Here is a 13,873-nt window from a genome sequence, read left to right on the forward strand (position 1 = left end):
CCTCTGCAACATCCAATTGTGATCCCCACGACTGCAGCCTCCGCTCCGCCTCGGCGGCAGCGGGACCAGAGCCGCGGGGAACACGAGCCGAGGCACCCTCCTCGAAGAGTGCCCGGCGGGAGCGCAGCGTTCTCAGTGGCATACGCTCACAGTGCTCGCAAGCAGCCCCCTCGAGGGCTGCCTGGGCATGCTGCGCTCCCAAGCATGCAACACAGAGAAGATGTGTGTCCCCGCCCGTGATGTAGCGTGGGCAGGGAGGAACACACTTTCTGAAATTGCTGCTTTCACTCGCCATTTCTATCTATTTTATTTTCTCTTTTTTCTGTTAATATATGGAATATTTAACAAAAAGGGTGGAAAATCTCTGATAATAGACAGACAAAAACACCAAATAGACAGACAGGTTCACACAGATCGCTTGCTGAAGGCTCAGAAGCTAGTTCCTGTTTGTTTTCACGGACGTTTTATAGCTTCCGGTCGATGACGTCATCACGCCGACGATCGATCTTTTTTCCGATGGAATGGTTCTACAGGCGCTTCACGACGCATTAACGCAGAGGCGTTCTCACAGCGTTTCGACGCAGCTCGAGTTCCCCGAAAGGGAACTGCACTACTCATTCAATCTGAAACAAACAGAACGTGTAGACTTCATGTTTCTTTTTACGGCTTAATAATCACAGTCCATATTTGAATTCGATTTATTGCACGTCCCTACTTTTCATTTATTAATCCAAAATTTGCCTATTCCTTGACATTCCATTCCATTTAAATGACTGGATTAAACAATTCTGTCTGCTTTTTCTGCAACACAGAACTCAAAAGGCCCTACCTTGTTTTCTAATTCTGCTGTGTGCAGCTGAGTACACCTTTCAGGTCTCTTACCAGCTGTACTCATTGTACACTGTTAAATAGACTATTCATTTGAATCAGAATGGACCCAGCTATTGTTTATGTATGAGCAATTATTATTTTATCTTCAACAAGCTCACAGACGCTTGCAAAGACAAAGCTGTACATAATTTAACCGGATACTTCCTGCTCTTAACAAACCCGATATAGTGATGCATTTTTGCGCACGCTATCTGTACTTCCTCATTTTATGTATTATAAATAACATTTTCAGCACTTCTCAATTGTCAAAGATTGTTAAGGCTTATAGTTGCAGGGCTTTTGCACACTGCTTTAGGCCGGCAATGGGATGTTGACGGTGATGGACAGACAAGGTTTAAAGCAGAGGCTTGCTGGAGCTATGTGCAGAATTGCCCTACTTTACATCAGCTCTGCAGGAGTGCCTGTCTTTAAACCATTGATTTTTTTTCTGTAGGATTCCAGCAAGAAACTTGTTAACAGCCTCTTATGAGAATGTTTGGTGCTTGCGCTGGTTGCGCTTCTTGTGGTGGATGAAACTTTAGTGGGCAGAATATATATAAATCAGATTACTATTGCTTGTATTTTAGCATTTTAATAGCAAATAAAGAAAAAAAGAGCAACTGATGGAGAAAGACTTTGCTGAAGCGAACGTGGCACACAGTTTCTCTGAGATCTCTGAGCAGGGAAACATGAACTCCTGACTGTTCTTAAAGTGCTTCCAAGGGGTGTTTAGAAAGGATGTTTAATTTTTTACTTTGGTGAACTTTTAAGTCTTTTTTTAAATCTGTATATCACAACTTTGCTTTAAAATCTGTAGAATACCCTTACGAAACAAAAATATATTGCAGTATATTGCAATATCATGTAATGTGAGGCAATATATTCACATATATGGGATTTAACCCTTTCGCACGTACTTTCTTAATATTTATATTCTCCAATATATTGCAATATATGAAAGCGGCAATCATTTGTATATTTTGCAATATATTACAGGAATATATAATTTATTGTATAATACCATCAATATATTATTTCATGTATTTACAATATACAATATATTGGTAAATATATTTTCCTTTTGTAAGGGAAATGCCTGTGTATATTGTTTTGTGGGAGTATTTCATATTATGTTGAGCTTCAGTTATATTCCACCGTATAATGAATACATTTGATTTATTATGCATACTATCTGCAATTTTTTATAAATAAATGTGGTCTTGCAGAGAACATTTCTGTATGATTGGCCCTTGTAGAAGGCAAACAAGCTCAGGGGTGTCTTATTAAAGATTCTGTGTGGTGAGCTATTTTTCTCGCACAGTGTCAATTAGTTTTATTTTAATCGTTAATGATTCTTATACTGGCTTCATTAATGATGTTAATGATACTGCAAATGTTATCTAGTGTAATATAAGTGAAGGAATGTAATTCTTGTTTTGTTTTTAGGAAAAGGTACTTGAGTCTCTAATCTCTATTGAGTTGGAGATGCATAAGACAATAAATGCTGGGAAACGGGTCTAATATAGTGCAAACCAGTGCAAATTTTCTTCACTTCAATTTACCTGAAGTGATGACATAGTTGCACAGGAATACATTGTATAACCAAACAAAGGGCAATAAAAGTATGTTTAAAGCTGCACTTTTTTGTTTAAATCTGCACTATGTAACCATCCGCTAGAGCGACTATTCAAAACAAAGGCATAGTTTGATCACGCCAAGTTTGAGCTCAGAATCTTGTGACATGTAGTCTTCACCTCACAACCAGTGAAAAAGAATCAGGATAGGATTCGGGCAGACATCATGTTCATGGATGCGGTTATTAACGTTACTGTAGTATGAAGCAAAGCAGGACCAAGTGTTGTGGAGCTGAGCAAGGCCGCTGGCGCAATTGTTGCCGAACACACGGCTCGCAGGCAGTGGGACTGTTATTATGACCGAACACAGTCGCAGGTGCTAATTCCGCTTTTCCGGTCATGAGTAATGCACCTCTGTTTATCATATTAGATACATTTAAGTGTGTTTAAAATGATTTTATGATGTTCTGTGCGTTCACTCGGCGGCTGTGACACACTGCTCAGAGTAAAGTGCTTCTGCCAGAAAAATACAGAAACTGAGGGTAACGCAGATATGATGCAATTGACAGGTGACTCCCTCAGACGTCCCGGGTACTCGGTTAAAATAGCAATTTTCTCACAATTTACAAATAGTTGTAAACATTTGGGATATTGTAAGAACTCAACTGAACAAATTATATAACACTGGCCTAGTGGTTTTGGGATATCTTACTGCAAAAATCCTACATATTGCACCTTAAAAAAATTGTTTGCAAGAGATGAAGTTACCACTACTGTTTGTATAAATGCACGGAAAAATAAGGATTTTTACATGCAGACATAAAGTGTTTTCCTCTCCCCTTTTACTCCCAAGCATTCAAATTCATGTCCATCACAAAACTTCAGCCATTCCTACTGACACAAACTGTGTCAGTGTCTCAGTGAAGAAATAAGAGTTGCTTTCTCATTATGCTGATGGGGAATTGTCATGACCAGCGCATCTCATCTGATTTGATAATTCTCTTCAATGGCCCAATGAAGCACTAAATTGCATCAGTCTTTCTCTTTTGTCAGTCTAATCATTCTTTCTGTTTAGCTTTCCAGCCGTTTTCAACCACATGCTTTATGATGCCAGTGTATGAAATGTTGATGTTTCACATTAGATGCTGTTGTGTTTTTAATTTGGAGTGTGAACAAATTTTATAATGATCCTTCTCTTCACCAATGAAAAGGTGACACATGAATTTGTAAGGAATAATTGACTCAATTTTGTTGAATTATTAGAAAAAATAATCCACATCCGAGGTGGTAATGCGGTCACAATGTAAAGCATTGTGGCCATTACACCTCAGGTGGGGATTTATTTTTCTAATAATTTAACGGCCCGGAGTCAATTATCCCGCTTATACTATGGTTACCACACCTCAAACATTGTTCAAATTATTTATTTCAAGACATTTGTCAAGTTTTGTCCTTAAAACGCTCTTGTGTGCAGGACTAAATTCTTACACATCTTATCCCAACCCTCCATCGCTAATTCCAAAACATAATTTTAGAGCTAGTAAGAAGGCTTGAGCCAATGATAGCAGACTAATGCAGTGAGCATTAGCGAACGCGAGCGTATGTTAATTACGTCAGTCGGTGCGTCTCTTTCAACAACGTTCGGCAGCAGCATAGTAATACGAAACTGTAATAACAGCACCTTTATTACCTCGCTAGTGAGAAATGTCATGTAGCTTTTAAGTTGCTAAACTTTTTTACTGATCAAATCATCAAAGCGGCACTGACAACACATTTCTGTGTAATTCATGTGTGTGTGTTTCAGTGGAAGAGCAGAGAGAGTGGGAGAAAGGAGAGTATGTGCTTTCTGTACATCACAAAACTTGTGACAAAAATAATTTGTCAATTGTATCCTATTGTTTGCTCTATTTATTTGCTTGTTCAGTGTCATTGTGGGCAGTAAGGACCTTTGAAATAACTGAAATCATTTGGCGAAGTGATATGGAACTGTAATGTGGTCAAATCCCTGGAACAACTTCAACCATGCGTTTCTCTAAAAATAATTGCACACCTTGGCACGTTCGCCATTTTCGTCAGATTAAAGCATTCAACAGCCCTGTAGTATAAAACACATGTGAAGGCTGTGGTAAGTACAAAAATAGTAGACTGGGTAAACCCAGCCTGATCTGCTAGTGATTTGATTTCGCCCGGCAACTCAGTCTGGAAACCTGTACATTAATTTCTACTGCTTATGTTACATTTTTGTGGGAACCAATCAAAGACTGGCTTAGCCAACTGGCGCGCTATTGGTGGGTTTAACATGCACTCTAAAAATGCTGGGTTAAAAACAACCCAAGTTGGGTTGAAAATGCACCAACCCAACAATTGAGTTGTTTTAACCCAATGGTTGAGTTGTTTTAACCCAGTGGTTGAGTTGTTTTAACCCAGTGGTTGAGTTGTTTTAACCCAGTGGTTGGGTTAAATGTTGCTTAAGACAACCCAATTGCTGGGTAAGAACAACTCAACCATTGGGTAAAAACAACCCAATTGTTTGGTTGGTGCATTTTCGACCCAACTTGGGTTGTTTTTAACCCAGCATTTTTTAGAGTGTGATGACAGATAGAGTGGCGATGGGTCGTTGCCCGTTGATCACGCCTCTTGTGGTCTGATTGGTTGAAAGACTGTACAATTGCGTACAGAGTCATTTAAATTATGCTCGTTTATCACGCCTCTTGTCTGATTGGTTTAAGGACAATCCAATTGCGTACAGAGTCATTTGAATTATGCTCGTTGATCAGCAGCAGAATGCTCTTGTGCAGCAGAAAATACTACCCAGACCAATGTTAAATCTTAAATTAATCTTGGTCTGGTGATAGCCAGACAACCAAAATAGTGTAACAAGTTGATAAAATATGGTTTCTAAATATAATTTGCAGGTTTTAGCTCTGAGCACCCAATAATTCAACAAAACACATTGTTGTGATTACGAACAATATTTATTCTTGTTTCAATATGTGTATAATGTGGTCAGGGTTCATTTATTTTAAGTAGTATAGTTTTTTTGGTCTCATTTGTCATGATTTTTGAGGATAAGGGCATCACGCAACCCGTCCACGTTAAGACTTATAGCAAGTGACAGTTGTACTTTGACTTAAATAATAGACAGGTGAATAATTTTCTCCTCCATTTTAAAAGTTATTAAGCTTATTTATTTTTCTATGTTATCTATGTTTCATTTTGCGGTTTGCATTTAGCATTCACCTATTTGAACAATTTTGAATTTGTTCACCATTTGAGAACCACTGATGTAAAACAGGTGTGGATTAAGTTAATGGACAATTAAATAAACAAAAGTTTCAAATACATTCAAAAACAAGCTAGCATATTGCATTTTATTACTGTACTTTACTGTCATACAGTGCACATGTACATCTGAATACTTGCATATCTGTGCTACTGGCTTAAAGACTCCAACATTACTGCCCCCTGTCTTTAGCATTTGGTAAAGAAAATACAGACATGTAAATGCATGTCACCGTTTCTTTTGATGCTTTGGATTTAATGGCAAAGGAAAGGGGAAGATGTGAGCTTATTGTGACTCAGACTTCAGTGAGGTCACCTAGAGAAATCTGCGGAGGGTGAGATGTTTGAGGTGCTTCAGGAGAAATCACACACTGTGAGGCCATATGGCATAGAGAGAAGAGTGAAGAAGAAATGGCCACATTAAATCATCCCAGATTACTGCGGTAAATCAAAACAATCTGTTTTTAATACGCTTAATTAGCTGAAAAGTTGCTGAGAGTTGGCCGCACACTGGGAATCTGAAATAAGAAGTGCTTTATCTTAATGTCAGTGAATGACTTTATGTGGCAGTGAAACATTACAGAGGTTGGAAGACAGATGTAAAGATATGTTGATAAGAGTTAAGAAATCAAGATACCCCCCCCCCCCCCCTCAAATTAAAAGAAACAAGAATTAAAGGTAAAGCGACCAAAGCATGACGCATACGAGAAAGAGATAGATGAGCATGTGAGAGAGGACGAGAAGAAAAAATGCAGGGCAAGCGAGTGCGAGAAAGAAAAACACCAGGAGGCTTGACTGAGCAGGGCTGCGTTTCCCGAAAGCACTGCAAGCCTAAGTTGATCGTAGAGACCATTGGTTGCAATTGTTTTCTAAAGCTTACAACGCTTTTGGGAAACGCAGACTGATTAGAGATGCGGTTTGATGTCACGACCGGTGCACATTTTGTGCCTAATAGAGAGCCATTGATTTCAATGCAAGAGTTGAGTGTTCATGCATCTTTCCATTATCTGAATTACAGACACACACAAAAAAAAGAGAGAGTGAGAAAAGAAGTGAGGGGGAGGGAGATGTGGCATGTCAGAGCGTGTGATCCTTTGCCATTGAATAATTCACTTTCTGTGCGTTTAAATTGTGAGGAGGCTCTTGGTTTCTTAGAGCTGAAACTCAAATCACCTCACGTCTTTATGACTGGAGCAGAGAGCTCATCTCTTCACAGCTTATGTAAGAGGGGGAACAGAGCCATTGGTGAGATTAATTAAATGCAAGCAGGTAAATTATGACTGAGGTTGGTGATAAAACCAGAATGCACATTTTAAAGTGAAGGAATCTGTATATTTTAGATTATTGTGGTAATTATTCAATGCTTATAAGGAGAATCGGTCTTTTCAACGTTGTAATAGGAAATTCTTTCGAATGAAATGACTCCGTGACTTGATTCTCAATGTGATTTGTTAAAGGGTTAGTTCACCCAAAAATGAAAATTCTGTCATTTAATTACTTACCCTAATATCGTCCGACACCTGTAAGTTCATCTTCGGAACACAAATGAAGATATTTTTGTTGAAATCTGACGGCTCAGAAAGGCCTTCATTGACACCAATGTCATTTCCTCTCTCAAGACCCATTAAAGTCACTAAAGACGTTACAAATCCTATCTACAGTGGTTCTACAATAATTTTATGAAGCGACGAGAATAGTTTATATAGCTACTTATATAGTGATGGGGCGATTTCAAAACAAAGTTTTGAACCATTATGAATCAGCGTATTGATTCATGATTTGGATCGTGTGTCAAACTGCCAAACTGCCGAAATCACGTGACATTGGCGATCTGAATCCTGAATTGATATGCTGATTCTAATCTTTGTTTTGAAATCAACCCATCACTATATAAGTCATTATTTAGTGGGGGGTTTTTTTGCCCATAAAAACTATTCTCATTGCTTCATAAAATGATTGTAGAGCCTCTGTAGTGAGATGGACTTTTAACAACGCTGCTAAAAGACGCTGCGCCTTTTATGGGTCTTGAGAGAGGAAATGACATTGGTGTCAATGAAGGCCTTTCTGAGCCATCGGATTATAACAAAAATATCTTCATTTGTGTTCCGAAGATGAAAGGATGTCTTACGGATGTAACGCCATTAGGGAAAGTAATTATTAACAGAATTTTAATGTTTGGGTGACCTAACTCTTTAAATACTGGACTCTGATTTGTCGATAGCAATAACACTGCAGACCGTTCCTCTATTACATTCATGTCTCTCATATCATACTGCAGACTCACTCTTAATTCATAAAAACAGAACTGGTGCTATTGATTGTGGTGAAAGTACATTACTCTTATACTCTTTCAGTGTTCGTATTGTCGGTATGCTGTTTGTCTTGTATATTGTAATGGACTTTTTTCTTGGTGGGAGATTTAATATAGACAGGTAACTTTTTGAAATAACTCAAATCAAAATGTAATGTATTTGTTTTTTTGGGTAGCGATTAGCGAACTTTACATTAGCTTTTATGTATGTATTATAGTTGGTTAGGATTTTATTCACAATCTGCATATAGGGGTTCAAAACCTGCACAAAATGCTTTATGTTACATTGGTGAGAGCCTGTAGTGCAGAGAAAAAAGTAAAAGAAGAGGATGAATTGAGAATAGACTATTTCTCTGAGTTGTCTGCAGTGAAATAGAATCCAGTCAACAAGACACTGAGTGAATCTGTAATGTCACAGCTCTCTGAGCTCAAACCTCGTCGCACCTGGATGGGGAGATAAGTCTTTTTTTTATTTTTATGGACAGACACATGCTCCAAACAGGATTATTCCACAACCTCTCTTGAATTACTTCATATTTAATGTATAACTTTAGGTGGTTAAACTTTACCATTAAATGATCTGTCTGCATTTCAGGCATTTATTGAGGATATTGCATGAGTGTCTCTCAAGGTTATTATTAGACATACATTTTGAATTAAGTTATTTTTTTTCCTGTTTTAACCATGCATCTAACAAAATGTGTAGCTTGTGCTTTCAAAATGAGTGCACGAGGCATGCTATTTTTGTCCAATTAATTTTTATTTCCTGGGCTAATTAATCATGGCGTGAAACTGTGAACTAGCGGTATGTCTTTTTGTTGATAAATGCAGCCTTCTTACAAATGCTATTACAAGAATATCTCTAAGCTGCATAGAACATTTTCAATGTTTAATCGGTAGCAGTATCATTTACAAAGATAATTCATAAGTGCCCCTCATCTGATCTGCATCACTGGGCACAGTCACTGTAATTCCTTCTAATCTGTTCTCTTGATAGCCAGCAGTTTTTGTAAGCATAATATTAATTATTGTAAAGGGTTTGTTGCAACTTAACACCGGTTCTAGTAATAATGTTATCTGCAATTATTTGTGGCAACCTAAATTATTCACAAACTGTTTACATTTTCACACAATATTTTGTTTGTTCATTTAGGGACAATATATTAAGATTCCGGCACATTCTAATGAGACAAGATTTTCATGTTATGGTCGTCGATAACTCGATGATGTAATTTGAAAATGAAAATCAAACTAAAATCAATCATTTTAAATGCGTCAAGTCGATTTAGGCACCACGATGTTATAATGTACAGTATTAGGATGAAATTAATTAAGATAACATTTAAGAGTGATCTGACCTACAGTATATTTTGTGCATCACTGTAAATGTATAATTGACAATAGCGCCCAATCAGACAATTTAAGATTAAACATCTCACAAAATGCTTTTAATTCTCGATGTTATGTTTGTGTGAGGATAGGATTTTAAGCAGCTTGTATCAATGAGAGTGACTTCTAATAGCTATTTTTTGATCCACAGGGAGCATAAAACAAGTTAAAGAGTTGATCCCTATATCGCTGCTCTTCATATTCTTAATTCTTCCCCATACTCTCTGAACCGCCTCTCACCTCAAGCTTTCTAATAAACGCACTAAAGGTTAACGTACACAAGGGATTGTAGTGACGAGTGAGTTTAAATAAGCCCTCACAGCCAGTTATTCCTTTCTTTCTAATGAGCAAATCCATCTCCTCTTGTTTATTCTTCTTCATATTTTACACCGTCTGTGGGAGTGAATAGATTCAGCACTGGAGCTCAGGGATTTGAGTGGGAAAATCCTCACTGTGCTTGACTGGACTTTACCCCATGGGTATTTGGCTCTGACCGTGAAGCTAAGCAAAGCGCACATTTCCTGCAGTACTCCATCATTGGCTCCTATAGTTTAGCATATAGACCTGTGCTGCAGTCTGTGCAGCTGCACGAGTGCGAATGGAAGCGGCGGATCTAAATCTCATAAACAGCCTCTTTTCAGCCTTTTGTTTTCGATATGACTTCACAATTTGCATACATGCCATATGACTCCTTTTGAGACCCTCCCATGATCCCATATTTTTCCCTTCTGTATTATAAAATGTTCAGATGTAGTCCTGTGCAAGCATCTGGTAGGCCTCTGTGTATCTCTTCCTCTGTCTCGAGTGAGGATCATGTCTCTCATCGCATTAACTGCTCATACTGTGATGAGAACCCATAACATTCAAATAGACAAATGATCCTTATGTGTTTGGAATTAAAGACTGTGGGTGTCCTGTTGACAGAAATGTGCTTATGTGTGTCTGTGTGTGTGTGGGTGGGTGGGGGCGGCTAGGCCATGTAATCCCTATGTTATGGGGACAAAATGTCACAAAGATGGCAATATCCGAAATCCTTGTCCTTGTGGGGACATTTTTAGGTCCCCATGAGGAAAACATCTTATAAATCACACAGAAGGAGTTTTTTTGAGAAAGTAAAAATGCAGAATGTTTCCTGTGATGGGTAGGTTTAGGGACAGGGGCAGTGTAAGGGGATAGAAAATACTGTTTGTACAGTATGAAATCCATTACGCCTATGGAAAGTCCCCATAAAACATGGAAACATTACGTGTGTGTGTGTGTGTGTGTGTGTGTGTGTGTGTGTGTGTGTGTGTGTGTGTGTGTGTGTGTGTGTGTGTGTGTGTGTGTGTGTGTGTGTGTGTGTGTGTGTGTGTGTGTGTGATTATAGCTCAATAATTTTTTTCCCATTAAGTTTCACTTGTTAAATATGTTATTTCCTTGTGTAAGCCTCATTTATGTAGCATATTGACAACAAGCTCATTTTCTGCTTTTTAAAATAGTATGTGTGTTTATATGCAAAGCTGAACATAACTCTTCTTTTTACAGGATATTATTGAGGTTAGGATGTATACACAATGCAATTTCATCCACTGTCAAGGAGCTGTAGACCAGGAGTTTAATTTTGAAAAGAATTATTCCCCATCTGCCCTGGTTCATCTAATCATTTCAGCATAAGAATTTAGTGGTCTTATTATTTTGTATTTTGTTTTCTATAATCTTTGTTCTCCTCTTAAATCTTTTCTATAGACTTATTGTATATTTGTTTTCTGCATATACAGTATACAGTATATAGTGAGGAAAATAAGTATTTGAACACCCTGCTATTTTGTAAGTTATCCCACTTGGAAATCATGGAGGAATTTGAAATTGTCATCGTAGGTGCATGTCCAGTGTGAGAGACATAATCTAAAAAAAAAAAAACAGAAATCACAATATATGATTTTTTAACTATTTATTTGTATGATAGCTGCAAATAAGTATTTGAACACCTGAGAAAATCAAAGTTAATATTTGGTACAGTACCATTTGTTTGCAATTACAAAGGTCAAATATTTCCTGTAGTTTTTCACCAGGTTTGCACACACTGCAGGAGGGATTTTGACCCACTCCTCCACACAGATCTTCTCTAGATCAGTCAGGTTTCTGACCTGTCGCTTTGAAATACAGAGTTTGAGCTCCCTCCAAAGATTCTGGCTGAGACTGGCTAGGCCATGCCAGAACCTTGATATGCTTCTTACAGAGCAACTCCTTGGTTATCCTGGCTGTGTGCTTCGGGTCATTGTCATGTTGGAAGACCCAGCCTTGACCCATCTTCAATGCTCTAACTGAGGGAAGGAGGTTGTTCCCCAAAATCTCACAATACATGGCCCTGGTCATCCTCTCCTTAATACAATGCAGTCGCCCTGTCCCATGTGCAGAAAAACATCCCCAAAGCATGATGCTACCATGCTTCACAGTAGGGATGGTGTTCTTGGGATGGTACTCATCATTCTTCTTCCTCCAAACACGTTTAGTGAAATTATGCCCAAAAAGTTCTATTTTGTTCTTATCTGACCACATGACTTTCTCTCATGACTCCTCTGGATCATCAAAATGGTCATTGGCAAACTTAAGACGGGCCTTTGCATGTGCTGGTTTGAGCAGGGGAAACTGCCGTGCCATGCTTGATTTCAAACCATGACATCTTATAGTATTACCAACAGTAACCTTGGAAACGATGCAGGTCTTTTCAGGTCATCGACCAGCTCCTCCTGTGTAGTTCTGGGATGATTTATCACCTTTCTTAGGATCACTGAGACCCCACAAAGTGAGATCTTTCATGGAGCCCCAGTCCGAGGGAGATTGAAAGTCATGTTTAGCTTCTTCTATTTTCTAATGATTGCTCCAACAGTGGACCTGCTTGGCAATTTCCCCGTAGCCCTTTCCAGCCTTGTGGAGGTGTACAATTTTGTCTCTAGTGTCTTTGGACAGCTCTTTGGTCTTGGTCATGTTAGTAGTTGGATTCTTACACACATACATATATATATATATATATATATATATATATATATATATATATATATATATATATATATATATATATATATATATATATATATATATATATGCGTTTGTTGTCAGTTTGTGATGTAGTTTGTAATTTATTAAAAAGATGTTTAAAAAACTAGCTCATTTAGATGAAGCAAAACTTCCCGGTTACGTCTGTAACCTTAGTTCCCGGGAATAGGAACGAGACGCTTCACAGCTCGAGTTCCTTGAACGGGAACTTTAGGTCACCTGACAAAACATTTTTTATGTAAAACGATAATTATATCAGTGAATTTGTCCAACATGAAACGTATGGCAACAGTTAGGGAGACAAATTAATTATCTTCTGGCAGACTTTTAGTACACTGCCGTTAATAAAGGCACAATTTTTGTGCAATAGTTTCTGCAATTATGCAATTTCATGTGTCAAAATGTGTGATGGAGTGAAGACATATTTTCCATATGCTTTGTTTGCACAGCACATGGAGAAGAAACAATACTCATTCATGCATTTCTGTAATGTGCCTGTAATACAATACAGCTATGTGTTCATTTCAGTTCTGTAGATGTGTTATCACTTCTTGAATTTTTCAAGACTCATTTGCTTGTTGAATGTGGTTGTCACTCCTGTAAATAACCAAACGCTGTGTTCAAAACAGGATTAAGCAGAAGTGACAGGCGTATTTACCTGCACATGGATTTTTTAACCACACAACAACAAATCTCATTCCCCCAGTCAGAGATAGTCAGTTTCAGCTTTGCACTGATTAATTTGGCAAGAAACATTGTGGTCTCACAGCCTGGCAGTGGAGTACCGCTGTTCTCCGTAACCGCAGTGAAACAGAATGCCTCAGCAGCCCTCAGGGCAGCCCGTTTGTCTGTATAGATCAGTGTGCCAGATGGGAGTCCATGTTCTGGGATCAGGAGTAAGCTAATGCATCATCTCACTGTTTAGAGCCCTAACACCAGAAAAGACTCCTGCAGTGTCATAGATTGCAACAGTAAGTTTAAAAGGGAATGCAAGTGGGTCATCCTTCTGTATTATTCACACTGGAATCCCTACTTAAAGTTTGGCATGTTCCGGGCAAGTAAATGGGCTGACCTTTGTATTTAGATTGAGACAAGTGTAGTTTTATCTTTGGCTGTAATAGAGAAAATGCACATTTACTAATAGTAAAGCACTGTTTTAATATTGTGCAAATAATAATATCTGTTTCTAATTCTGTCCCATGTGGAACTTTATATTTCACATTTACAAATTCATGACAATTTTTTTGTTTTGTTTTTGTTTTGTTGCAATTGCGACTTATTTCTCACAATGTGACTATTTAGTATAAAAATGCTTCTATATTGATCCCTGTGCACAACAGATACCTTTCACCTGTCATTATCTGTGCTCATCTCTTATTGTGTGGTTGATTAATTGCAGAACAGTTTATCT

At 38.1% G+C, this 13,873-nt stretch overlaps 1 protein-coding gene across 7 annotated transcripts in view; it reads left to right on the forward strand.

Annotated features, from left to right (window-relative positions):
• otofa (otoferlin a) overlaps positions 1 to 13,873 on the forward strand; it is a 113,850-nt gene that overhangs the window by 24,429 nt on the left and 75,548 nt on the right. The window lies entirely within an intron of this gene.

The sequence above is a fragment of the Pseudorasbora parva genome, chromosome 15 (assembly GCF_024679245.1).
Source record: "Pseudorasbora parva isolate DD20220531a chromosome 15, ASM2467924v1, whole genome shotgun sequence".
NCBI lineage: Eukaryota > Metazoa > Chordata > Actinopteri > Cypriniformes > Gobionidae > Pseudorasbora > Pseudorasbora parva.